Here is a 27,353-nt window from a genome sequence, read left to right on the forward strand (position 1 = left end):
GAAAAAATCTTTTTGTTTTTCCTGTAATTATAGAAGGAAAAGGTTAGGCAAACAGATTTTGTTCCGATTCTCTCTTTTTTTTTTTTTTCTGATTTCTTCTTCTACCGCTAATTGTTTAGTTTACATATTCCTGAAGACAAAGTGTTACTATTGTATCAAGGGAGAAACTGGGCATGCAACTTGATTTTAGATTATTTATATTGGTTGATTTGCACATGTCAAGACCATTTATTTTTGATAATTAATTTTTATGAAATTAATAATAATAATTAAATAATTAAATTATAATTAAACAATTAATAATTAAATAATTGAATAATGAACATTTTTCTGCTTGGCTATAATTTCTGATATTGATCATTTTAAATTAAGATTATCCACGATAAATAAAACACAAATAGCTAACTCATGGAAGTTTTTGGTTCCCTATCTTTAAACTATTTTACAGTACAAATATATACATGTTTTGTCTCTTTCTGATATTCACATTTGACTTAGTAAGAAATAATTATTTGTCTCATTAAAAATAAAGCTATTACGGTTTCCTTTAGGGTAGATCTAATCTGAAAAGTGCAGCTTTAAAATCTCTTTACAAAGGTTAAGACCATAGAGGTTTTAATGCCACTTGCCACTGTTCACTGTTCACATGCTCTTTTAAAATCTGTGCACTAATCACTGTTAATAAAAGTTATAACAAACTTAAAAGAAGGAAAATAATGTCTTCCAATATTCAGAAAAGTTTACAAACACTCAAAGAGAGTGAAGAAACATATCCCTTCTAAAATTTGTCCTGTTATTTCTTAGCAAGATATATTTATTAACTTTAAGCTAGCCACCTGTGTCATGCAATTTGACCTATTTTGGCACTTGATCATGGTGATGCACTATCACATTCTGCTCTTGTCTCCTGGGATAATTCTGAATGAAGAAGAAAAAAGAAAAAGAAAGTATTATACTAATTATTTTTGATGCATCAAAAAAAAATAAAATGCACTTTATTGTAAAAGAATCCTGCCAGTTATAAGTAAAACAAAGAAACAATCCAGTACTGAACAGCCTTGTGAGCAATTTCTTCTCTGTGGTTTTCTTTTTCTCTTAACTGAATACCTTAGCTTGCACATAAGCTTGGACTACTGCACTTGTCTTTTACTGCTCATATTTTCCTTTTGCACAGCTAAGTAGACATAAAGTGAGGGAGTGTAATGGGAAAGAACAACCTTAGAAACATCCTTACTTCTACCCACCCTGGATTGTAATAATTATTCTTAAACGTTCATGCACTGGCTATTTTCAAGTGACTGTGAAGAGAAGAAAATATGTTCAGCCAAGTGAGGCAGTGTATGTTATGCAGTCACGGTTTCAAATAAAGAATAGAATAACTTGAGGTAACTGAAAGCATCACCATTTCATAATATTATCAAATTTTATGTTAGGTCTTTTACAGCAGTTTTTCTTTCTCTGACATCTGAGGAAGCATACCCAAGTTTACATTTGTTTGTAAGATTGTGATGAATTACCTATATAAAGTCAAACAAGGAAATTGGTAAGCTGGCTTTGGGTCAGCAAAGCCAACATTTGTTTTGATGTGGAGCATGTTCTTTTGGATATCTGTTAAGCATTTGTTATGTTAACTTGGATCAAAAAGTATTTCCTGTCATTTTATTTAATATGTCATTCTGAAATTATGAAATTCCTACAGAGAAATTAAGATTTTATCAAGTCCTTCAATTATTTTTGTAAGGTTGTTAAATATTGTCATGTCTTTCTCTGAGATATAGTTACTTTTCTTCACAGAGGCTTGTATGATGCTGTGTTTTGGATATTTGATGAAAATAATAGTGATAACATACCGTTGTTTTTGGTTGTTGCATAGCATTGCTATGCAGAGCCAAGGACTGTTTACATTCTCGTGCCACCCTGCCAGCAAGGAAGCTGGGGCTGCAAAAGGAGCTGGGAGGCGACGCAGCCAGGACAGCTGACCCAAACTGGCCAAAGGGATGTTCCATACCATGTGGTGTCATGCTCAACAGTAAAAGCAGGGGGAAAGAAGGAGGAAGAGGAGGACATCTGGAGTGATGGCATTTGTCTTCCCAACAAGCTGTTACATGTGATGAACCCTGCCATTCGTAAGTGGCTGAACACCTGCTGGCCAATGGGAAGATGTGAATGAATTCTTTGCTTTGTTTTGCTTGTGTGCACTGCTTTTGCTTTACTTAGAAATCTGTCCTTACCTCAAACAATGAATTCTTGTACTTTCTGATTCTCTCCCCCATCACACGTCACCTGCGGAGAGTGAGCAAGCCACTGTGTGGTGCTGAACTGTCTGCCAGGGCTAAACACAACAGGTATGTATACAGACAAATACGAAAAAATAAGAAATAATATTCTGTTGCATGAATTATTACATAATCTCTATTTGTAAATTATTTTTTCCCCCAAAATCTTTGTCCCTGTCAATATAGAGAGTAGAATATGGTCATAAGACTCTTTATAATGTGACTTAAAACTGAAATTCCCAACCATCTTTGAAAGCAGAAAAATTTGTTTCCTTTGTCACTAATTACCATAGTACACAGAGGCTTCAGGAACAGAAATAATGTTTTCACAGCACTCTCAGATGTGGTAAAGTCTGTATCACCATTTAGATACTTGTTTATTTATTTATTTATTTATTTTAAATCCAAGCAGCATAACTGATCAGTGGTTTATCAGTTTACACATAGTAAGAATTTCTGCCACCGTAAGTAATTATATTTCTGTGGGCCAAAACCAGAAGGGGATGGACCAGGCATATTTGGTTTTAGATATATTTCCCAAAATAAAATAATGATAGTCTTAGTAACAAAATGTGGAAAGTTTATGCTGCATTTCAGGTTTCAAGGAGAAGGGCATCTAACAGTTTTTCTCCAAGGCTTGCTCTTTTGTCTCAGTTGTTTTCCACTCTTCCATCTCTGTTTCAGCCCTCAGCCTAATCTCCTTTTCAGACAGTTTCCCTCTGATTTTCCATTCAATTTTTTCCTCTTGCCACTTCAAAATTCTCGCTGTGCATTGTTTTTTTTTTCCCTTCAAAGGATTCTTCACCATAGATGGACTTGTCAAATTTGACCTGAAGCAAGTGAGTAATTGAGTTTTTCAATGAGATTATTATAAACAGTTTTATGGATTTGTGGTCTTTTCCTTTTTTTCCTCTTTCTAATGGAAAGAAAATACATCACATTATACCATCAGAAACAGTAGATCTCTTTGTGCTGAAATCAGTAATAGTGGCAACCAATCTAAGACAACTTCTATACAAAATATTAGATTTGTAAATTTATAATTAAACAAAAGAAAGTTTTGTAATTGAAAATTTCAAGCAACTGTAACTGTAGGTGGCACTACTGACAGGGTCTATGAAAAAAAAAAAAAGTGCCAGAAAGATCCCAAAGGGCCTCACCCTACAAACATATTTATATAGAGTTTTACTTCTATAGAGAGTTATCAAGAATAAGGATACACAGCTATATATATTTGGAGATTTTCACCTTAAATCTATGTTCAATACTTAGCAAAAGGAACTGTAGTATCATGTTGGATACTACTGTTTTATTTAAAAAGAAATGATGAAAGATATATAAAATTATAATACATCATAACATATATGAATTGAGTTAGAAAGCAACAGCTGATCAAAATTAGATGAACTCTTTTATATTTTTTTTTCTAAAAATTTTTGATCCTTTCCCCTCAATTTAAATAGTCAGTTTCAGACCAAACAAACCTAAAATGTTCAAAATTTATGGTCTTATACTCTTATAAGTTTTCTTCCTTTTATATATTTATTTATACAGCTCCAGACGGTGACAAATGTAAAGTGGATTCCACTAGTTTCCCTCAGGTTGCTTCGGAACATTAATTCTGTGTGTGTATTTATTATCATTTATTTTATTATTATTATTATTAATTATTATTATTATTATTATTATTATTATTTTGTTTGGTTTGTTTGCTATTTTAATATTATTATTATCATTTTCATCTAAACTATCTCTAATCTAATGCAATAAGGCACAGAATTTACATTAACAAATTTTACATTGGATTCTATATTGTCATCAAATACCAATATTACTATTTTGTAGAGCTAAAACATGTGCTAGATAATTCAGCCCTCATCTGTGCTGGCATCTGCTTCTGCTTCACGTAGCTACATATTGACATGAAAGGAAGAAACATCTGGTATGTAAAAAGTAACTTGTTGGCTGATTTTTAACAAAGAGGTGAGCAGACTGTTAGCTTTTTCAAGCTTTGCTAGATGGAAAAAAAGATTAGGCCAACTCAGATCATACAACTCTAAGATCTGTTCCAGATCAGTAAAGCCTTTTTTATTCAGTTTAGTTCCATGTTAGAAATAATCATCACAATTTACATTATGAATTTCCAATTTCAGTGCTTATGCCATGTAATTATTCTGTATAATCAAACCTAACTGGTGGTTTGCTGAGCTATTGAATGAATATTCTGGCATTGAAGCCAATATTTAACTATTTGTTTGAGAAATGTGCAGAACCATAATTGTTGAAATACGATAAATTTGTAATTACAATGTGTACATGTCTTTAGCATTTACAAACAATGACAGCAAAAGAAATAACAAATATCAAGCAGCAGAAGGGAGCTCGCAAAGTGATTGGAATGCTCTGACAAATTATTTTCCACCATTTTAACCTCAGTGCCAAGTTCTACTTCCAGTCTAATTATAAATAAGACATTAAGTTCAGAGGCAGTTTCCATCCTCACAGAACCTGCCCAGGCAGTAATTTGCAAAAAACATTTTATTTTTATTTATTTTATTTTATTTTATTTTATTTTATTTTATTTTATTTTATTTTATTTTAAAGTTGTAACAAATTCAGTGGACATAGTTATTTGCTAAAGAACTATCTGTTGACACCTTTAGAATCTGTATGTCAAAAAAAAAAAAAAGAAACAAAACAAGAGAAACAACTAGAAACAAACTCTAAAAAACAAAACAAAATAAAACCTGTTTTCATTGATGTTAACATTTTTTAGATTAGCTCGGAAGGTCACACATTGTTTTGCAAGAACAGACATTTTCTAGAGAAAAATATTTTACAAATTTCCAGTTAGAAATTCATATGGTAATCATGTTGCTAATTAGCAATTAGACGTCTTCACTTCTTCTTCTTCTTCTTCTTCCTCTTTTCTTTTTTCTTTTCTTTTTTTTCTTTTCTTTTTTTCTCTTTTCTTTTCTTTTCTTTTCTTTTCTTTTCTTTTCTTTTCTTTTCTTTTCTTTTCTTTTCTTTTCTTTTCTTTTCTTTTCTTTTCTTTTCTTTTCTTTTCTTTTCTTTTCTTTTCTTTTCTTTTCTTTTCTTTTCTTTTCTTTTCTTTTCTTTTCTTTTCTTTTCTAAAAATGCAGTTCTAATATATTTTCTATGTGGTTTTCAATTAAGAAAGTTGATGGTATTCTTTCTTTCAATGAGAAAATATAATAATATATTAAATCATTACAATAACTTAGTATTTTGCTTTGGACAAAAATCTAGAGTCTTCATAACGGTTGTTTCCAATAAATAGTTCCAAAAATCCTGCCACAAAAATTCTGTTGGATATCTTAAAGAATACAAGCTGCAGAAGATAGTGTGACCAGTTCTACTTTCTTTCAATATTTCAATACAGGAATATTACAGAGTGACTTTTATACTATAAATAGCCTGGTCTTTGCTAAGATACGGGGGTTGTCTGTGATTAGTTTCCTACAATGGCAGGAATATAGTGTGGGAGAATGAATCTGAGGGGTAACATGACTGTATTCTGCTGGGAATACCCAGCCTGTATATGGACTGAGCTGGAGGTATTCATACCAAGAAATCCTCAGCAAGTTTTGAACTGCTGAATACAGTTTCAGGTACTGTAATGCTTCACGATCCAGCTATTTCATACAAGTCTGTGGTAGTCTTCACATGGATCTTTCAGATACCTTTTATTAGCACCAGTACACAGTAAGTATGTAACAGTTATAGAACGTTAACATTCTGTGTTGTACCTTTTTTTTTTTTTTTTTTCCTATGGACAATATGAAATACAACACTGTATGTGAAAATTCTGCTTCTATCCAAGAGAAACATGAATCTTTTCTCTTTGACACTGTTTATATACTACATAACTGTACTATATTAACAGTCATGTTATAAAACAAGGTCTAAACAGCCAAATGCTGAAGTACCTTGCTGGGGTATTTGTGTTCATCAGTGCCTTCTCTCACACAGATATAGCAATATTTCACAACAGCTGTTTTTAGGAAGCAGTGTGAGCTACTATTAAGCTGCCAATTACTTATGTAAATCATTGGAGTAAACATTAAATGATCGTCCTCTCTGTAAGCAGGCATGTTACTTTATCTAGCTAGTTTAAAAGCCCTTTATCTAATTTGTTTTATTAGTACTTAGGACAAAAATCATTCTGGAAGATACCACATGGGCTGATTGAGGCAATAAGGTAGAACAGGCAAGGTCTGTAATGGCAACCCATTATTTAACTGTGATAGCAGAGATTTGTGAGAGTCTTAAATGGTACTGCAAAGAAGACCCAGGAATGAATTCACAGGAATATCTTGGTTGAAGATTGTCCATTTATATTAATATTACAATGTGAATTTGATGGTATCTGTACAATATAAAGAAAATTTGGAGAAAAACTATTCTGAGAGTAGAAGAGGTTTGTTTCTGTGACAGGCAAAGTATGATAAAAATTTAGTTAAACAAACATATCCCTTTCTGTTTGGCAACTATCAATGAGTTTAGAGTTTTATAAATACTCATTCATTTATTTATATCTGAGGGTGAATTTTTCCACAGACTCCTTTACTTAGTTATTTGTCTTACTAAATACCATTTACTGGATTCCCACCAAACTGTGTCCCCCATGGCAATCTTCTTGCACTTTCTAAACCACAGCCACAGCTCCTCTGCAGTGTACTGGGCTTGCTCCTCTGGTGTCAGGAAGAACTTGAGGTGTATTCATGCAGATATCTTTCTTATTAAAGACAATAATACCTGGCTTGTAGTTCTACTAAATGTTAGATCACTTTGTCTGGTTTAGGGCTTTGCAGTAATGAACACCTTAAGTTTTCCTGAATGTGTATTGCTGTTTTAAAATGGTTTAGTTTATTCCTGGGGCGGGGCAGGGGAGGGGGGGGTGGGGGCAGAAGTGAGGAAAATGCAGCATTGCCTTTGTTCTCTTTGATTTGGGACTGCCAAGCCAGGTAGACAATCTCCTCTGCCTTTTGTGTGCATATGAGAGTGTATAGTTCGTTATATCCTTTTTCTAGAAAAGACATCACAGAATCATAATGGTCTTATCATCCTAGGGATTTCTTATGTATATCTTATACATAAGAAAGAACTGAAGCTGCCCTAGATAGGCAACAGTAATTCAGCATTCTCTTTTATTCATTGATGATTTCAGGTATTTTTTGAGTTTATATATACTTGACTGATGACCCAAATACAGCCTGCATAATCACCTAGGCATGATATTGACTGTTTTTTGAGGTAAGAGATGACATGTTAGGTGACTGGTATTTAAATGTGATATGGGCATTGGTACTGTAAATTAGATGTGGCCTTTTTAGTAGCCATAATGTCTATATGAAACAGCAAATTGCTTATTTAGTTCAAACATCCACTAAAGTGAAAAAAATAAAATAGGAAAAAAAAAAAAAACACTTGAGAAAAGACCCTATATTAATATATACAGCTGAGAAGAAATGTTAATTTTTCTGAAATGCAAACTCTGAATGGAATAACAGTAAGGTGTTGATACATTTATAACAAAATGATTTTGAAATCATCTTAGCAAGAGATAAGTTTACCTCAGCAAACAAGAATAGTAAAATGTAAGATGTCTGTACTGACTGGCAAACTGCTGAAGTTGGAATCATCCTGTTGAGCTGACTTATTCAGATGTCATAGCATGAGAAGAGAAGGATGTTGGGGCAAGTGAAAACTGAAATATGCGTTTCTAACTGTCTGCAAAATTTCAGTGAATTCCAGAGATTAACTGATCCATTTAATTTTAACACTCTTACTAAAGGGTGTGACCTCTACTGCTTAAAATCTATACATCTAACATTCATAATCAACTTCTTGGATACTTACTGTCTCTGTGACCTGATTTAATTGTGGGATATTCATGATAGAACATTAAGCCTTCAACTACATCTCAACAACAGAACAACAGAAAGCTTCATATCATTGAATAGAAACAGATCTGTATTGAATATAGGTATTTAGAATATTGGTACATGCAATGGATGGACTCTGACCACATACCAGACAGGTCCCAGATAGGATCACATCAGGAAATTAGTGATTAATGATCTTGGGTAATTAAGAGCCAGGTTCATTAAAAGAAAAATAAATACATAAATCTTAATATCAGGGACATCAGGACAGGAAAATTGGTTGGCCATTTCATTTTGCTACATAGTGAAATTTTTTTTTTCAATCCATTTATTTATCTATATAATGAGGGAATTCATCAAGTTTCAGCATATTGTGCAGATAAAACAGCATCTTCCACTTATGCCATCTGTACTTCAGCTTGAAAATACTCTCTAAGCCAACAACACCTAGTTGGCTAAAGTAGATACTGAGCTTCACTGAATTTTAACAAGCACTTTGTTATACTTCACATTGGGTACGGTATGTTAGTCAAATTAGAGTGCTGCATGCAATACAATAAGCACATTACACACAAATGGTACAATAATAGATTAGTTGTTATCCAATAATCTCTAATAGATCAAAATGTTCTAACGATTCTGGATGTCAAGTGAAAGAATGCAACTGAAAAATGATCGACAAATGACCAATCAGCTGATGTCATCTAAATTATATAAAGCCACCTTCCTGTAAATAAAGAAGTATAAGTTAGAGTTGAGTAAATGAAGAAGAATCTATTTTACCTTCTTGCCCGTAAGACATTAAGAAATTAATGTTAACATTTTTTGTTTGTTTGTTTGTTTTTGTTTTAAGAAAAATCTGCCTAATTTAATTATTTTATTAAACGTTGTTAGCTATAAATTTTTCCTGAACATACCAGGAAATATTCAGGACTACTGATCACCCACAAAAATGTTCTCAGTGTCAGTCTTGATGTTGTTTTCTTCCACCTCAAGGCCTTTCCCTTTGCTTCTTGCCCTTTCATGTGTTTTCATATAGACAAGGCTTCTGTCTTGTTCCAAGTTAGCTCTATTAATATATCTACTGGTAATCTCAGATATACACATTTTCTTATTGATTCAGCCTATACAGGGTCTTGCAAGGTAGATTTGAAGTTAGTGCAGATTTCAGAGTAAGAGCCTTCCGCAGTGCCCTGGAGTGGAATAGAATGATGTCAGGACTAAAACTGAAAGCACCTACAGACCCATTTGTACTGCAGCACAGATCATTCAATTCAACAAACTGCTGCATTGTATTTGTTTGGGTCTCTGAACCTGTTGGAAACCTTCTTACATCTCAGAGCAGGGCACAAGAACTTTTCTGCTCCTAGGAGAGAAAGTTTTAGAGTATGAGTACCCTTCTGTCTTCAGCTTACTTCTTACTGCTAAATGCTAATCTTTCTCTGCTGCAGAAAAGGGTATGATGAAGGAGCACTTTTTCCATATTAGGTGAACATCCTGGCTAATGGAGCCGCACTTTTGAGTATTTTATAATTTATGGAACTCTTTAAAACCTTTTTGTTGGAGATACTCACCTTTTCTCAGTCTGCACTCTAAAGCTCATTCATCATAACAGAGATGGAGTAATTCTTTCTTTCTTTCTTTCTTTCTTCCTTTCTTCCTTTCTTCCTTTCTTTTTTTCTCTCTTTCTCTCTTTCTCTCTTTGTTTCTTAAAATCTAATCAGTGCTACTGTTATAATGCCCTGCAGCTAACCACAGCTGCTAAAATACTAAACTTGTTGTAACATGAACTTTTGTTATCTCTATCATCAGAATACAAAAAAGGCTCAGATGCTCTGCATTTACCAACTCAGCCCCAGAGACAAGAAAGATTCTAGACTAGTATTTTAAAGGAATCAAAGGGAGATAACAATCCTATCAGCACTTTGAAAGCAAGCTCCCAATTCACTTTGTTGATTTTGAAATCTCTTAGTTTCATTGAACAGTATTTTTTAATCAACTACCTGAGGACATACCCAGATACACAACTTTGAAATAAATTTCCTGCCAATCAGCAGAAGTTCAACACACAAGTTCTCAGTGAATCTAGATATACAAAGTAGTATAGTAGACATAGAAAACTATTCAGAACTGTGCTTATGGTACTGTTTAAAGCAATGAGCTCCCTAGGATGTAGATGAAAGTCTTTTACATATCTAGTAATTAATCATAAAAGAATTTTTAACTGTAGACAGGCCACCAATATCAAAGGCAGATTTGTCTTTTCTTTTATATAATTCTTCTTTTCATTTAAATTTCCTTTTCCTTTTTCTAATATTTTTCTAATACCTTGAGCTGAAAAAATAAACTTTAGGGCTTCAAGATGTTTTGGTTTAGCCCCGGCACTCAGCTAAGTGCCACACAGTGGCTCACTTACTCACTCTACCCAGGTGGGATGGGGGAAAGAATCAGAAAGGTAAAAGTGCAAGAATTCTTAGGTTGAGATGAGGACAGCTCACTAGGAAAAGCAAAAGCTGCATGCACAAGCAAAGCAAAACAAAGAGTCTATTTGCTACTTCCCCTTGGCAGGCAGATGTTCAGCCCCTTCCAAGATATCAGGGCTCATCACACATAATGGTTTCTTGGGAAGACAAATGCTGTCACTCCTCATGCCCCGCCTTCCTTCTTCTTTACTCCAGCTTTTATTGCTGATAATGATGCTGTATGGCATGGAATACCTTTGGAGAGTCTGGTCAAAAAAGTGTGCTATATTAATACAAACAATAAACAATGCAAGAGTGTAACCATTGTAGAAAAACAAATTCTTATATGAATGGCACCTGTAAAACGGATATTGCCTCTAATAATAGATTTTTTGGAATACTCTTACAAAAATTAAGTTACGCTGTAGCAGATGCTGTTCAATGGCATGGATTTTTTTATTCATAATTAATAGCAAAATATGAACCATAGATGTATTAAGATTATAATAGCTATTGATAGTTTTGATTGATAGTTTATTGACAAGCTGCATCCTCTCACCTCCTCAAATAAGGGTTTAGCAGATGTTATTCTGTATTCACTTACCTTGTTTTCCATTTAGGAAGCTGTAAAACAGAGGGGAATCATGTCGCAGGTCTCAATCGTGGGTCCGTGAGCACAAGGACTGCAGGATGTATAACTACTTGTTAGGATGTATAAGTACTTGTTAAGTGCTCTTCTATGAGCACTTAACAAGTAGTTATACTTATCCTAAATATTGTCTATACTAAAAAATATATTTTTGTTGTTGTTGTTGTTGTTTTAAAGTATATGAGATTTCAAGGACCAACATACATTACTGATGTTACCCATTATCTCATAAAATTCTCCGTCAAGCACTAAAGGAAGAGGAAAGCAAAATAAAGGGAATATTTATGTTAATATCAAAATCTTTTTTACCCCTTTCCCTTGCTTGTAATCTAAGTCTTGCTGCTTTTAGCTGGCAGTGAACTCTATTTCCTTGCTGTTGCTTGTTCTAAATCATGTGCCTCTATCCAAATAACATACTTAGATGACTTTACATACATTAATGTAGGAATCTTAAAAAAAAATGCATACTGATACAACCTGGAACTAAGGCAACTAGTTCAAAAAACATAGGATAAGCTGTTATTTAAAACAACATGAACAGAATTTCTAGTGTGGTGAACAATTAAAGCAGTCAATTTTGGCTGAAGAACCCTAACAAAAGTATGCAACGATACACGCAGTTTAGCTATTGCTATTTATGAGTAACTTTGACAATGCTGATGGATGTAAGATAAGGTGAAAAATGGGTAATTCGAATGGCTTATATTGGCATTTATTTATCCAACTAACTGCAGCCTTTTAATGACCTTTTTTTCAAAGTTGCCATTTTCAACAATACAATGAAAAGGACTATTTATGATCATAAAGTTGTAACTTTATAAAGTTATTTTTTTCACCTCAGAATCAAAATTGTGTGTATTCCCTTGACCTTAAAAGAGCAAAAATTACGATGAAGGCTTTATCAGGTTAAAGAAAGAGGAAATTAGACTATGGAAATGGAAGAGTAATACTATGTTGCACCATTTGGAGGGAAGATGTAGAAGATGGTGGGGGTGGGGGGGTGGGGTGGAGGTGTTTTTAGTTTCTCGCTGTTCTATACTGCTGATAATAGGCAATAAATAATACTAATACCCCTATGTTGAGTCTGTTTTGCTTGTGATAATTGCTGAGTGATCTCGCTGTACTTCCCTCAGCCTTTGAGCCCTTTCCATTATATCTTTCCCCCTTTTCTTTTGAGGAGAGTGAGTGAATATAAATAAACAACTGAAAATAAACAACTGTCTTACATCAAAATTTATTGGTCTGCTACACTGAACTTGAAGACAGAATGGATACTTAACGTATATTGTTATGAAGATGTTTTAGAGGACTAAAGCTATACTAATATTTCTGTTGTTGAGTTGAAATGTTCCTCTCACGGTATCAGTGTTGGTTTGCAGATGTGGGTATGAAAAGAAAGGATGTGTGCAAACATTCTGCTCCTAGTGTAGACACTGCAAAATTAACAATTCAGTGACTTGCCACTGAGGAAAGAAATTTGATATGTTGATATGCAACTATCCCAAGGTATGTGTTTTCTGAAAAAGTAATTTCATACATGATGGAGTTCTAATCCAAAAACACAATTTTGAGCCTTTTGCCTGTTTTTGGATCAGGAGAGATCCAACTGATTTATATTTCAGGACATGATGTTACCTGAGTAATTTTCAAATTCTTGCAAGAAAAATACTTCTTAGCTCTTGTTTGGGGTATCTTTTTCCAAGGTTTTATTTAAAAAATTAATTTATTTATCATATATTAAGGTTGGGTTTTAGAAAAGCTTTTTTCAAGAAGCATCTTTGAGATCAGATCTGACAACAGTGAGAAAAAAAATAAAGCACACCTACAATCATTTCCAAAAGTAACAATGGCAGGTTTCCAGCACAATGGGTACTAGAGCTGAATTGTTTCCATTTTCTCCAGAATTCCATTTCTGTCTTTTCAAGTTGGTCTCAGCGAAGAAGGATGACCTAGATGGAGATGACTTACTGTATACTTGTCAGAGGACTGCAGAAAAGAATCAATTCAAGTATTCACATGCACTGCTAAGTTCTTAATCAGCTATTTGAGAACAATGTTTGTGTGAAAGAAAACGTACAATTAACGTCCTGCAGGGGACATTTCCATCTTTTCAGGAAAGAAAGTACTTCCCTGTAGCGTAAAGCTAAGCTAATTTGGATACTTTAACTATGAATTATCATATTTTCAAAGGTTTTGTTTTCTTATAACTTTAAATTGAGAAAAAAAAATATTTTAATCATTAAAAAAAAAAAGAAGAGGAGGTGTATTATGTTTAATGTTCTTGAAGGGTAATAAATATTTTAGTCAAAGATCTGTGTCTGCATTTTTCCCCTAGATTTCATGGGGGTATTATTAAATATCTTGGGAAATCTGCCACTCTCTATTCACCAACATATTAGCAGATATTTTCTTCTTCACACCCTGAGGTTAAAAATTGAGCATTCACATTTTAATAAATTGTCAGCCTGGCACAGAGAGAACCTTTCTTCATTATTTTGTGTGCATGTAGCTGGGAGAGAGTAGGTATTTTTTGACAGTTACTTCTTGGTGACTTATGAGTGCTTTTAAAGGCTAAATCTTGTAAGAATGGGATGAGGTTACAGAAACGGAAGAGGAAGAATGCAAGTTAGAAATATTGAGCACTTTGCCTGAAACTATAAACAACAACCTCGTTTAGTGTTGGACCACTATATAATATAGCTATTGAGATATATTCCTCATGAGTTTCTTCTTCCCAGTTCTAGAAGTATTAGAGAGCTTGAAATATATGGTGCTGCTTTATTTTTACCTTTATGATGAGTACTGACACTGGGTAGCATGGACTTGTGTACTAAAAAGGCAAGTGCTATCAGCTTAGTATCCTGTTTTACGCTAGGTAGTTAGAAGCAGAAAGCAACATTTCCACCCATTTAAAACAAAAGAAAAACACCAAGACAGCAGAAATAATCAATTTCTCTTACACTTAGCAAATCCTTTCCCCTCACCAAGAGACATTGTTGAAAATATGAACTGGCTGGTATTTTTTGCAATGTAAAAACATACTTCTTGCTCCTGTCTCCACAGACATAAGAGTCACAATACCTTGGGAAGTTGATGCAGATGAGAAATTGGCCTTAAATAAGGTGATTTTAATACCCTAAATGACATTCTTTTACCTGCATTTGGTTTCTTTTATTGCATTTTGGCTTGAGTCAGTACATGAGAAACAATGCACAGGAAAAAGGACTGAATGCTGTGTTTGGAAGTGTGGTACAGAAAATCAATATATGTACTACAGAATGGAATGTGTACATCAAAAATATTTCACTGGTCTAACCTATTTTACCTTCAGTCAGGGTGGTATTATTTGAGGGTGTGAAAATATAAGAATTCATGATCAAATGACAAAAAAAAAAAAACAAATCAACCAACCAACCAACCAACAACAACAGCAACAACAACAACGACAAAAGCCAAAGAAATAGCTGTGGAATCTAAGAAAACACTTTAGACATGTTTCAAACTTTAAAATTAGTGGATGTCTTGCTAGGATTTTTCCTGAGAAGTGAGAAGTGTGGTTTTTTTTTCCAGGTCAGTCATGGACACAGTTACTTAACCTGTTTAAAAGTTTTTCAGCAGTTGAGTTCTCTTAAGCATTTTTGTGTGGTTGTTGCGAGGAAGCTTGTTTCAAGCATTTTCAAATTAGGGATTTGGGTTGCTGAGATAGTATGAAGCAATTCTCCTGATAACTGTGTTATAAATTATATAAGAATCAACTATGACATATTATCTTTGTCATACAGTGTTGAAAAAGTCATGAAAATAGTAGAGAAAATATATACTGAAAATATTTACAATTTCAGTTCTGATGTCAATTTGCACAGTAAACATGATGATCCATTGGCTTATGTGCTCTGTATCCTGTTATATCTGTTATTTGTCAGGATCTTTAGAATAGCTCTAACTCCTGCAGATTAATAATACTAAGCTTAATAATACTTATTTTTTTATCTGATTTTTGAGATATACCTAATTGATGCTAGTCCTGAACAGTTACTAAGATAAATGTGCCCTTTAATTGATTGCTACTGAAAACATTTAAAGAAATTTTCATGAAAAGTAGCTAGGAACTGAAAAAAAAAAAAAAAAGAGAGAGAGATTTAACAGCTGATCATATAATTCAACTGATCCAGTAATTTTAAGATGATTTATGACTCCAGCTTGTTTACACAGTCTCATCATTACTGTATTTGAATGGTATCTAGAGATTAATGGGAATGAATGAACACAGCAATTAATTGTATTGGTGCAGCAAAATACATATGCAGAGGTGATAGTGTTTGTTCACTTGTTCAGGTACTCTTTAAAATGGTCTTTTAAATTGTTCATTACCTAAATGACCTTAAGTTTATAGCTTTAGTTGATACAATCAGAGACAATTATCTTCTAATCCTCACATGCAAATAAAGCAGCAGCACAGTACTTAATCTGAGTATTAGCGGAATTAGATATGATCCTATAGTTTCATGTGCTTTTTTTTTTTTTTTTTTTTTTCTGACTTAGGAAAGCGCCTATTGTGAGTGATCTGTTAGAATCCAATACTGGTTTTAGTTTCTGTACTTTCAGAAACACCCTTAGTCCAATCTTAAAACATGGAACAGTCACAACTGTCTGTAGGCCTATATCTATAACTTAATTAGAATTCTTTTGTAATAGGAATATTTAATTCAATATATCAGGGGTTTTATGAATTCAAGTCTAAGTGAAGAAATGCAAGTCAAAAATGGTTCACTGTGCTAGTTTACCTGCATTCAGCATTGTTTGAGAGTGAAAAATTATGAAAGTATAAAAAAATCATGATCATTGCCCAGTTATTCCAGTACGATGCATAATATCACAGGACATACTTGGTGTGAGCCCTCTCTTTCAGTTGCACTACCCACAAATAGGATTTGAAGAATATTAAGCCTAATTAAATGCTTGGAAAATTCTGCCATGAAATGAAATTCAATTTGTTTCTAAATTGAATTATGTCATATGTAAGAGTTATTTATACATATAAGTTATGTCAAGTGTTTTAGATAGCCAGAGTCACAACACGGATGCTAGCTACTTATAGGAACAGTAAGCAGGCAACTTTAACTCAATTCACTAACTGCATTTTCTTGGACCAAGTATTTCTTGAATGATTATATATGCCAAAATAGCTTCTTGCTAGACAGTTTAGTGTTCTTCACAATACTGAACAAAATATTCTCCCTCTTCATATGACTCTTCAGTTTCTTTGCTTTTCAAGAGCCACTGCATTATTTCTCTTTCTCGTTGTTTCACTTTCTTTCTTAAATGTCTGTGCAACTTAAAGATATTTCTTTTCAGTGGCAGGTTCTGAGTTATCTTCCTTACATGAAGATTCTGAAAGAAGGAAACACTCATATGTCTTGTGATGAAGTTTGCCTGAATTAAAATAAGTTTCCAAATACAGATGTTGATTTCAAGAGAAAGCCAAAAGAGTATCAGAAATCAATCACAACATTCTTGAAATTCTCTATTTTTCCTTTCATTTTTAATTTGATGTAATTCTTATTAAACACCAGGTGAAATTAAACATCAGAGTTGTAGTTACTGATGAACTATATAATTCTTATAGTATGGTAAAGTTGTCAGTAGAAAAAAGTGTCATTTAAATACAGCAATAGCTCTTTCAGTTACAGTTGTTTAAAATAGAACTATCATTTTCATTGAGATGTCAACATTCACAATTTTTCTATTTTAACAAATAGGAATGAAACAGATATTGCAAAAGTTTCACCCTAGTGGCATCAATGAAGGTGGTATGCAAAAGGTCCAGGTTCTCTGTCCTGATATTTAAACACAGCTGTGTCTACAGCATGATTTTCTCTTTTCTTGCATTTCTGCACTCTATTCTTTCTCCCATTCTACAACTTGTCTCCAAAATCAATTGTTTACCAACATCCCATCTTCAGCCTTTTCTCATGTGATTGCTTCACCCTCTCTAAGGGATATTAAAAAAAAAAAATCTTTCTTTTCCTTTATTCACCTGTATTATCTGTCTGTCTCAGAGATTGTGAATGTACAAGTTATATACTATCAATATTCTAATGAAAGTAGACCTTTGGGAAGGGAAGAAACTTTTTATGATATATTGTGACAAACATTTTGTTATTGGTCATTATCATGTGATGGTCATTATCTGAAAGAGTAGACTTACACAGAGGTCAGCAATTTATATAAATAACATAAATAGATATATGTATATTAATTTTATTAATTTCAAAGAAATTTTCTATGAAAATAAAAAAAATACAATGAGTATACACAAGATTTGGAAGCATTTGATAGGGAATTTTAGTGAAAAAAAAAATGAAGTGTACTGTTGTTAAATAAAAATTTACATTAAAAAGTCTGAAGGGTCCAGTGTATTCTCTAACTCTATGTGGAACATCTTAAAAGCATGATGGCAAAAACATTACTGGTGTAATACATAGAAAAGACTTGATGAGTGTTTCAGAATAAGAGTTTTTTTCTTTAGAGGTGAGCAAATGGGTATATAGGGAAAGATATAATAGGCATATTGCTGTTGTACAGAGCAGGAGAAATATTCATGCTAGAGGAAGAATATGAACAGGAACAAATCAGATAATTTCCATATGCAAACACAGTGCTTTGAAGATGTTGTATCTTTACACAAAAGATTTCATTGTTTCCCTCTAAATAAGAACAAGATGCTTACTTGATATAAATAACACAAAAAATATGGCTTAGTCCATAAAAGAGATTAGCAGCTGTGCAATTAGTAGCCATATAAAAATAAATGGCTATGAGTAGCTGGGGAATATGCATATGTGGCTGATGCCAATCTTCACGTATCAAAGTAATTAACAAGAATCTCTTCTTTGAGTAATAAATGAAACACAAGTTTAAACTAGGAAAACGAAAACTTACAAATTCTTAAGTACCATTTGTTTTGAAAAGCAACCACTTTCAACCTGTCACTTGGGCTTGTTCAGATTTATAGAGCATATATAAAAATTATGGTATTTAATCTTATTGTACTCATGCAATCAGAAGAACCTGAGTTTGCTTTCTCTCCTGTTCTATATTGCCACAGAACAGTCCAATGGAATTCTTGTTTTTTACCTTCATAAACACTACATCTTCAACGTTGCATAGGCAAGAGTCTGACAGATATCAGATTCCTGAAAACACATCAAACAGAGAAAATGAAAATTCCTGTGCTAAATTCATATAGCTAAGAGATAATTTTTGTGAAATTTTGTTGTTCCGTATACACGTTTTGATACATAAAACAAATAAGAAACCATCCATGTGGAGCACCACATTGCCACTGCTCAGATTACTTTTTTTTTTTTTTGAGATGAAACTTCACTTTTTCTGATTAGTTAACAACTGTTAAGATAGGTAAAAGAACAATTCAAATCAGGGATCAGTCTTACCTAAACAGCATCTAAATTAACAACTATAATGTATATTAGAGTAAAAATTGCAAGCAAATTGTAATTTGCAAATTGCAAAATTGTAATATAAATGATTATTACTATTTACTCTTGTAACAGAGGAATCATAACAAGCCTCAGATAGAATATAAGGCTGAAATTTTCAATATTATCCAACAAGATAAAAAATGAGGAGGGAGGAATTTTCAGAATTAAAACACAATGACACATTTATTTTCCTAGGTATTATTTTTAGTATGGAAAATGTCTTCTTCCTCTGAGGTATTTTGAATTTGCATAATGCTAACAAAAGTAACTGGTGAGAAGCTTCATTTAAATGTTTCCTTGAGGTTCTCTACACAGAGAATCCTTGCAAGATTGGTATGTGTATATATTTTTTTTCAATTTATATACAGTTAATGCGGAGGTTCATATGTTCCTTGCATGAATTGGCCCAAGATTTCTGTTCTCCTGCCTGATAATTTTTGTGTTTCTATGCATGATCTTTTTGAAGGAAAAAAAAAAAAAAAGCACATGACATTTATTGAAGGAATATGCACTCACTTAGCTGCAGGCTTCATGTAAAGCAAATTAATTTAGTTTCCAGTTTTGCTTTAGTATCGTACGCCTGGACACAGATGATCTGAGTTTAATTAAAGTAATTTCTAAGGCAAACTGAAGCAACAATTGATGTGTATTCTAGTTTATTTTAAGCACCACTGCTGCTACCAATAAAGAAATACAGTCTATGTTAGACTGTAATTTCAGAACACATATTATTTAAATGGACAAAAAATGTGGAAATTACCTATGTTTTAATTTTTTTTTAAACTTAATTTCTCATCATACAGGTAATACAGTATTACTTAGTGAGTTACTAACCTTTTGAGCACAAATGATAAACTTCTACAGAAGTTTAATCTAAATTCTAAGGTAGACTTTTTAAGTGACACTTTGATCAGAAAAACATCTATCAAGGACTGCATTCATTAACTACCATCTGTCTGAAGATGTGGCTGTCAGTAGAGCAGTAGGTATTTTCCATCTGACCACACACGCTGCTGTACTTTTAGGGAAATTCTTTCAAGACAAAATATTTGTAAGGGATATTTGTTTTTCTTCTTCCTGCCCCTGAGCTAAACACTCTCAGAAGCTATTAAAAAAATGTGAGCTCTCTGACTTCACCCTAATCAACTTCAAATACAAATGACTGAGGTTGCAGACTTTCTCAAGCAGAAAGCACAGAAAATTGCTTCAAAAATCCCCACCGCTCTTTCAGCAATACCACTGAATAAAAAAGCATAAATTGCATGGATGTTAAATACACTTTACAAAATATTTTGTTTATTTATATAGTTCAGTAGTCTCTAGACAATTTATAGTTTTTACTTGTGTAATTAACCTATTGACCTCACACACAAGAAGTATACAAACAATACATATTAGTAAGCTATTTCAAAAAATGTGAATATTGATTAGTTGTTTTAAGTTCTGCACAAAAATAGTTTTGAAATTAAAGGAAAAAAATAAAGATATCTGACAAGTAACCAGGAGATCCTTCTCCATGGTTTTCCCTTTAACTGTACCTTGTCTCAGTTCTCAATGAAACTTTGATTTTGACTGATTTGAGGGATCAGAGGTGCATATATTTGAGTGAAACTAACCTTGTTTATTAATGAGCCCCAAGCATAAACATGGATCTGAAGCATCTTAAATATGGAAATAGCTCAAGTCTTCATCTAGCCTTTGGGATTACACTGGTTGCTTTACAGCTATTGTCATAATTGCTTAAACACTGATTTTTATATAGAAACCTTGGCTAATCAGGACATGTTCTCCCATGCATTTTTATACAACATAGCTAATATTTTTCAAGGCTGTTTGTTACTAAATATTTAGATGTTGCATGATTTTGAAATTGCCTTGCTGAAGAAATAAAAAACAAAGCTGATGACAGCTTTGGCTTGTTGCTAGCTAGATTGTTGTTTCCTGGCTATAGGTTAACCCCTTGTTAGTATGGATATCTGCTCTTCAGTGCTTGCACAATCTTCTGGGTATCCCTTCTTGGTGAGAGTTGGGTTTATACTTCCAGACATGGCAGAAAACTGTATTTCTATTTGTGGAACACCAGAAATCAAACAGCCAAAGTGGAAATGATCTGCAAATGTAACAAAAAGAAAGGTCATTCCTATGTTGGCCCTACTGTCTTATGAAACATATGTATAATTTCTGGAATGGCTAGCTCTCTTGGTCTGAGGTAAAATACAACATTTATGGTATGTATGTAGTGTCGGAAAGCCCTAATGAAAAATGGTTAAATAAATAAAGTTATTTGATGACAGATGTACCCTTATTGTTAATTAACTACTTTGCAGGAATTTGCAGCACTGAGTTGCCAGAATTTTTCAGTATGTTGCTATCAGAACTACTAGCCCTTAACTAATAGAAGAACTTAGCAGATTGGTTCTCAATGATTTGTTTTTCCATGTGGACTGCAATTTACTAAAAAGTACTCTCCCAGGCATCCACTGTTCTTTTGCTAATAACATTTCTCTAAATGGCTTGCAGAGCCTGCTTACAAAGAAGGTTAAAAAAAGAGAAATATTCTCATTTCTTTTTGTTGCTGTTGCATCCCATATAGAAACCCAAGCCTATGAGATGAGAGAAATTAACATTTTAGTTCATCTTTTCAACATAATTTGTCACCTAAAGAGGCAGAAACATGCTTATCTGACTGGTTTTGGTAATCTGAAGAGGGTAGTACAAATGATATGTTTTTTCTTTTTCTTTCTTTTCTTTCTTTTTTCTTTTTTCATTTTTTTTTCTTTTTTTTTTAACAAGCTTTTAATACTTTTATTTAATAATAGGAAAAAAAAAGATAATATTTAAACAATTTGGGGAAACAATAGTAGTAACAGTTTTGTACCACAAAGGACCTTTGTTTTTTCCCCATGTTTTAAATTCTTCTCAATAAATCTGAGCACCCTGTTGAAACCCTCGTTCCTGTATTTTAACTGTGAGGTTGTAGTCAGACCACTGGTCATCCAGAATGGGGTAATAGCTGCATTGTACTTTCCGGACCAACCACAGGAGAAATGTTGCAGAGCAGGGATGCTTGTGGGAGCTGTGTAGTCACAGATCCCTATGTCAATATTCTCTTTCTAAGAAGAAAGGGAATTACAATGGCTAAAAAGGAAACAGGGCTGTTCTTAGCCCTTGGTAGTCTTTCATTAGCTACAGGTATCTACTAACAGGATGGGGGAAGGGAGGTGGTTGACATCCCTCTGGAACTGCTTTCAGTTATGAGGGTCAGATTGAATTTCAGCTTATCTCATGCCTGGCCTCTAATGTAGCTCTGCTGATTGGTTTTGGTGGAAACACTGTGACGCAGTTCAGCTGTGAGAAGAAAAAATGCTTAGCTTGATTCTAAGCCCATCTACAAACTTTTTCCTAGTTTTGGCAAGTTTGTTCTTTTTTGTTTTCTGGGAAGTGAGACTAACACTTGTACCATGTGTGGTGAAGACAGTTGCCTGCACTTGTGAGTTTTTTCATCTTATGAAATAAAACAACCAATAAAAATGTATGGATTAATATGAGTTCTTGCACATGTACCTATATATCAACACATTTCTGAAAATGAAATTATGCGAAATCTGGACTAGTTGCAGTAGCTTTTCAGGTTGTGTAATTACTTTAAATACGACAAAGGTTGTTTTCCCTTGTGCTTCTAAAACGATTTTAAATAACTAGGCCTCTGGAAATTCTCTCTGAGTATGTGTGGAAAGGGAGAAGATTATTTAAACAAATGAATAAAAGGCCAATATATTCTAATGAAAGACTTTGACCCACTCTCAGAGAATGTCATGAATTTAGGGTGAATGATTTCAACTGCCAGCCATATAGATGTGGTTCAACAATTTATGTCACCCTCACTCCATAATCCATGTGGTGACTTGTGTTTGGTGCCCAGTCAAAGCAGAATTAAAAAACTCAAGCCAGCTCTAAAAGAAGCTGACTGTGGTGAGAAAGGAATGACTAGAATGTAAGGGAGGAGAGAAAGTTCATGCTTGAAAAGGGTACATCAATTTAAATGGTAAAAAACGACAAAGAGAACAACGGGAAAACTATTTGAAACAATCCAGCCTAAAACGCCGGTCCCAATTCTCCAATAGTCAGCTACCACTGAGTAGTGAAAGAAAAAATATACACATAAGAAAAATACATAGCTATTTTATATGTATATACTATAAACCACTCTATAACATGTCCATCTCACCTAAGTTTTTCTCAGGTATAAAGCAGTGAGATTAAAGTCTCAGAAAAGCTGATGCATTCAACTTGAAAGGTCAGAGGACTGATTTATAATGTTGGCAGATATGTGGCTGGTTTGAACATCAGGAGTTGAACAAAGTGCTTATGTTATCTCTGAAGTGTCAGAATAGATTTTAAATAGTATTTTGTATTTGTATTTAAACAATCTTTTTAAATAACCTTTGGATATTTTTAAAACCTATTTTACAAGCATGTATTCAGGATTTCTGCTGAAGACACAATTTCTAGGAGTTTTCCAATTCCTCAATTTTCATGTTCCTAAAGAAAAAAAAATGGCAAAAATAAACTACACTTCAAAATTTATAACATTTTTTAAAGCCATAAACTCTAAAACCTCATTTTGTTTGTTTATTTTCACAAATGAGAGAAGGAAGAGCAGCCCAGGATTATTATTATTATTTTTTTTTTACACCAAAAATATGTTATTCAGTTGGAAATTGGCAGTAGGTGAATATAAAATTGAGCACCACAACAACGATGTAAATAAAGGTAGCTTAGTAAGGTAGGCTGTGATTCTTTGTGAGTAATAAAGAGCTAATTTTGGTGGACTAGGAGGTACTCTGCTTGAAAGGTCGAGGCATCTTCCAGAGATTTTGGGAAAGCAGCAGTAATGTACACCATCATATATTTCTGAAACACCATTAATTTGCCTCACACAGCTAGTCTACCCTAATGCCTAGGGAATTACAGAGGAATGAAACTGACCTACTATCTGTGTGACTTCCTGAAATAACAGCAACGAAAGCAGTATTTTTCCCTTCTTTCCAGCTCTTCACAAGAGTACTGTCCAAACTGGGCCCTAACCTAGCCCACGGGAATGAAGTTTTACAGAACTAGCTCAACACACTTGAAGACATACTTTGACTCTGCTTTTCCTTTGCTGAACACAGTAATGGCTTTGAACCTTTAAAACATATTGGTATTTGTGGGACTGTTGTAATCCAGGACAAAGGAAGCCTCTCTGTGGGTACAGATTTGTTGAAATTTACCTGTCCACCCATCCTGAACCCTTAAGTAAGTATGTATATACAGTTTGGTGCTGTCCTAAGTGGGAGAATGAGTGTGGAATTGGACAGACAAATCAGCTGGTTTTGTTGTGAACTACACTGAAAAGCATTCTAACCAAGGCAATGGAGATGGTGTAATAATGCCCTGATGTGCTGGTACATGTTGATACAAGATCTGGCACAACATCACTCTGCCAACTCACGCACCTTCTTTATGTGGTGGAGATGTAGCCCTTAGGCTACAGGTGGAAACTAAAAATCTGTTGCTCTCTTATACACATGAACTTGATAATGAATGTATATATAAAATTTCTCACTGTTTTTAAATCTGTGATACACATGCTTCACCATTTTTGACAGAGGCATATCAATTTTCAATAGATAAGTAAGATTATGCTTAACTATATCAGTATGATAAAGTGGAAAGAAAACCAAAGCAATGCAATGGATCTTAAAAGGTAAATAATAGCACTCATTGACTATACGATATTAAATTCAGGATATTAGAAATAAATTTATCACTGTTCTGTAATGTCATAAAACTAAAAGAATAAATGTCACCAAAAATTATCAGTTACATAATACATATACTCATACAACTGTTGAAAATAGAGATGTATTTATTGCATTAATATCATACACTTGCTATGAGTTAACCTTCTATATTAAGCTTCAGTAATGCTTTGTTTGTTTCATTTGTTTGTTTGTTTTCCAGAACTGAAGCCAGGGTTACATATAGACATGAACTTAAAATATAAAATAATGAAATAGACTTAGATAAATTGTCTCAGATTTTTGGCTGCCTGCAGTACAGTAATTTTTTTTTTTTTTTACCAATACATATCCTTTACCTAAAATATGACAATTTTATAGGCTATTTTTAAAAATATGCTATTTTATAGCTGTTCATCTTTGGCAATTAGTACTCTGTTTTGGCTTTAATCTTTCCTAAGGTCATATTCGATTTGGAGAGAAGCAAGAGCGCATTTTCAATATGGTACAAAATATAAAAAGGAACAAGTTGAAGAAGAATAAATCTCCCAAAGGCATAATTTCCAGACAATGATTATAGTTCATATTTAAAGATAACATCACATGGAAAAGTCTAATTTAAGAGAATGAAAGATAATTTTGAAAGTGAGCAACGTTAGACAGGAGGAGGAATCACAAAGGATGACAGATTCAAAAGCACTGATGTCTTCATAGCTTTCTCCAAAGATGCAGAGCTAGACTGGTTGTCATTTGCGCACTGGCACTGTGACAGAGTAGTAACTTTGAAAGTTGAAAGAGAGCTTAAACAAGAAAGGATTAAGACAGAACTCTAACAATATCTTCCTTTCTTATACATGTGATTCATGTTTCTAATTAATACTAATTAGAGTTGAACTCAGTACAATAGAGCAATTTTTATTTTTTGGCACTGCAGAGAGTATTATATCTAAGTGCACATAAGGACATGCCTACAGTTTATGAATACTACTATGCTGAAATGCAATTTTTTAAAGTTAATGTAATCTTTTCCTGTCTTAAAGGTATTTCCAGAAGCAACATATCAGATTATTTCTATAATCACACTAGTATAGATCTTATTCAAAAGTATTAGTACTTTTTGAGGGCTTTTTTTTTCTTTTTTTTTTTTTCTTAACATGATATACATATGTTCTCATAAAGAAGTTTTTAAATACTCTGATTCTTGATAATCTGACTATCCTCTACTAAAAACATTTATCAAAAGTGCTTCTCTATGGGTCAAAGTTGAGGTCACATCCTGCAACTATTGCAATGATTCATAACTTTGATACCATACTTTAACTAGACTGAATTTTCATGCTGAGGTAAGTATATTAATACTTAACAGAGTAGACTGCTTTCTTTCTTGTACTGTTGATGTTGAAAGTCTTCCCAAATCTTTTCTCTTTGGAGTGTTGTGTCCAGTGTACCATTTCGATGCCACTCTGGTTGTATTGATGAGTTATTTGCTAGATAGAGGTAGGAAACTCCATGAATCAGACACAAGCAATTAGGCTCAAGCTGAAGAATCTTGCTGGGCTACTGTTACACATACATTTTTTGATCAGCTTGTATTGGACAAAGCTCAGTCATGTCAATCTGCAAAAGACCACACAAACAAGTCCTCTGAGTCCTTTTGATATTCATGAGTGAAAGACAGTTGTGTTTTTCAAGGCCATAGGAAACATGTCACAAATTGAGATGTAAGCCAATAAGTGCCTAGATGAAAGTTTTTATTCCCCGGAAGACAAATATAGATATGCAAAATACTTGGATGTACTGACTGATAGAAACTGTATTTTCAGATTATAGGATATCATTCAAGTCATGGGTCTTGATGGAAAATGTTACCTGTAAAAACTGACTAAATATGTGTCAATTGGGAATACATCTGTTTTACCATCTGCAGAAGTGGCTTGAGACTTTATATTTATGTTAGAAGAAAATCAGTGAGAGACCAATGTAACTGCTGCAAATTTTTGAATGATGAATAAAAATGTAATTCAGAAGACATCCCAAAAGAATGAGCAGGAGTTTTCAAAAGGAATTAAGACAGCATCAGTAAGCAGAGAATAAGATTTCATGAAGGTGAACTTTGCCAAAGGCAGATGACCTAGTGAGAAAAATAGTTCTGAGTTATGGGTTACCAGAGGTTATTGTGCACTTGATCAAGAACAGTCTGGTAGAGTACAATGAGTAAAAATGGTGTGGAAAGAGTCCAGATGGATCTGAAAGACAGAAAAACTATTCAGTGCAGCAACACATTCACTGAAATTAGAGCTGAAAATGGAATAATCATAGAATCATAGAATCATTATGGTTGGAAAAGACTTCCAAGATCATCTGATCCAACCATCCCCCTACCACCAATATCACCCACAGCACCATGTCCCTAAGTACTATGTCCAATCTTTCCTTAAACACCCCCAGGGACGGTGACTCCACCACCTCCCTGGGCAAACCATTCCAATGCCTAACTATTCTTTCCATGAAGAAATTTCTCCTAATTTCCAACCTAACACCCCTCAACCCCCCCCCCCCCCCCCCCCCCCGGCACAACTAGAGGCCATTCCCTCTTGTCTCCCCTGAGCTTCCTCTTCTCCAAACTAAACAACCCCAGTTCCTTCAGCCACTCCTCAGAGGACTTGTGTTCCAGACCCTTCACCAGCTTTGTAACCCTTCTCTGGACATGCTCCAGGGCCTCAATGTCTTTCTTGTAGTGAGTGACCCAAAACTGAACACAGTACTAGAGCT

General features: G+C 33.7%; 1 long non-coding RNA gene across 4 annotated transcripts; it reads left to right on the plus strand.

The window, feature by feature from the left end:
* Positions 1–1,674: 1,674 nt before the first annotated feature.
* LOC310899356 lies at positions 1,675–27,118 on the plus strand. 4 transcript variants are annotated; one of them, XR_014584232.1, is made up of 7 exons: positions 1,675–2,126; positions 2,292–2,345; positions 3,072–3,115; positions 3,831–3,901; positions 4,122–4,218; positions 14,360–14,418; positions 16,652–18,265. It is a non-coding gene; the product is annotated as an uncharacterized lncRNA (long non-coding RNA). The 4 variants fall into 4 exon arrangements; XR_014584233.1 differs by lacking the exon at positions 3,831–3,901; XR_014584231.1 differs by lacking the exons at positions 3,831–3,901; positions 14,360–14,418; positions 16,652–18,265 and adding an exon at positions 23,851–27,118.
* Positions 27,119–27,353: the final 235 nt, after the last annotated feature.

The sequence above is a fragment of the Anser anser genome (assembly GCF_964211835.1).
Source record: "Anser anser genome assembly, chromosome: 4".
Classification (NCBI taxonomy): domain Eukaryota; kingdom Metazoa; phylum Chordata; class Aves; order Anseriformes; family Anatidae; genus Anser; species Anser anser.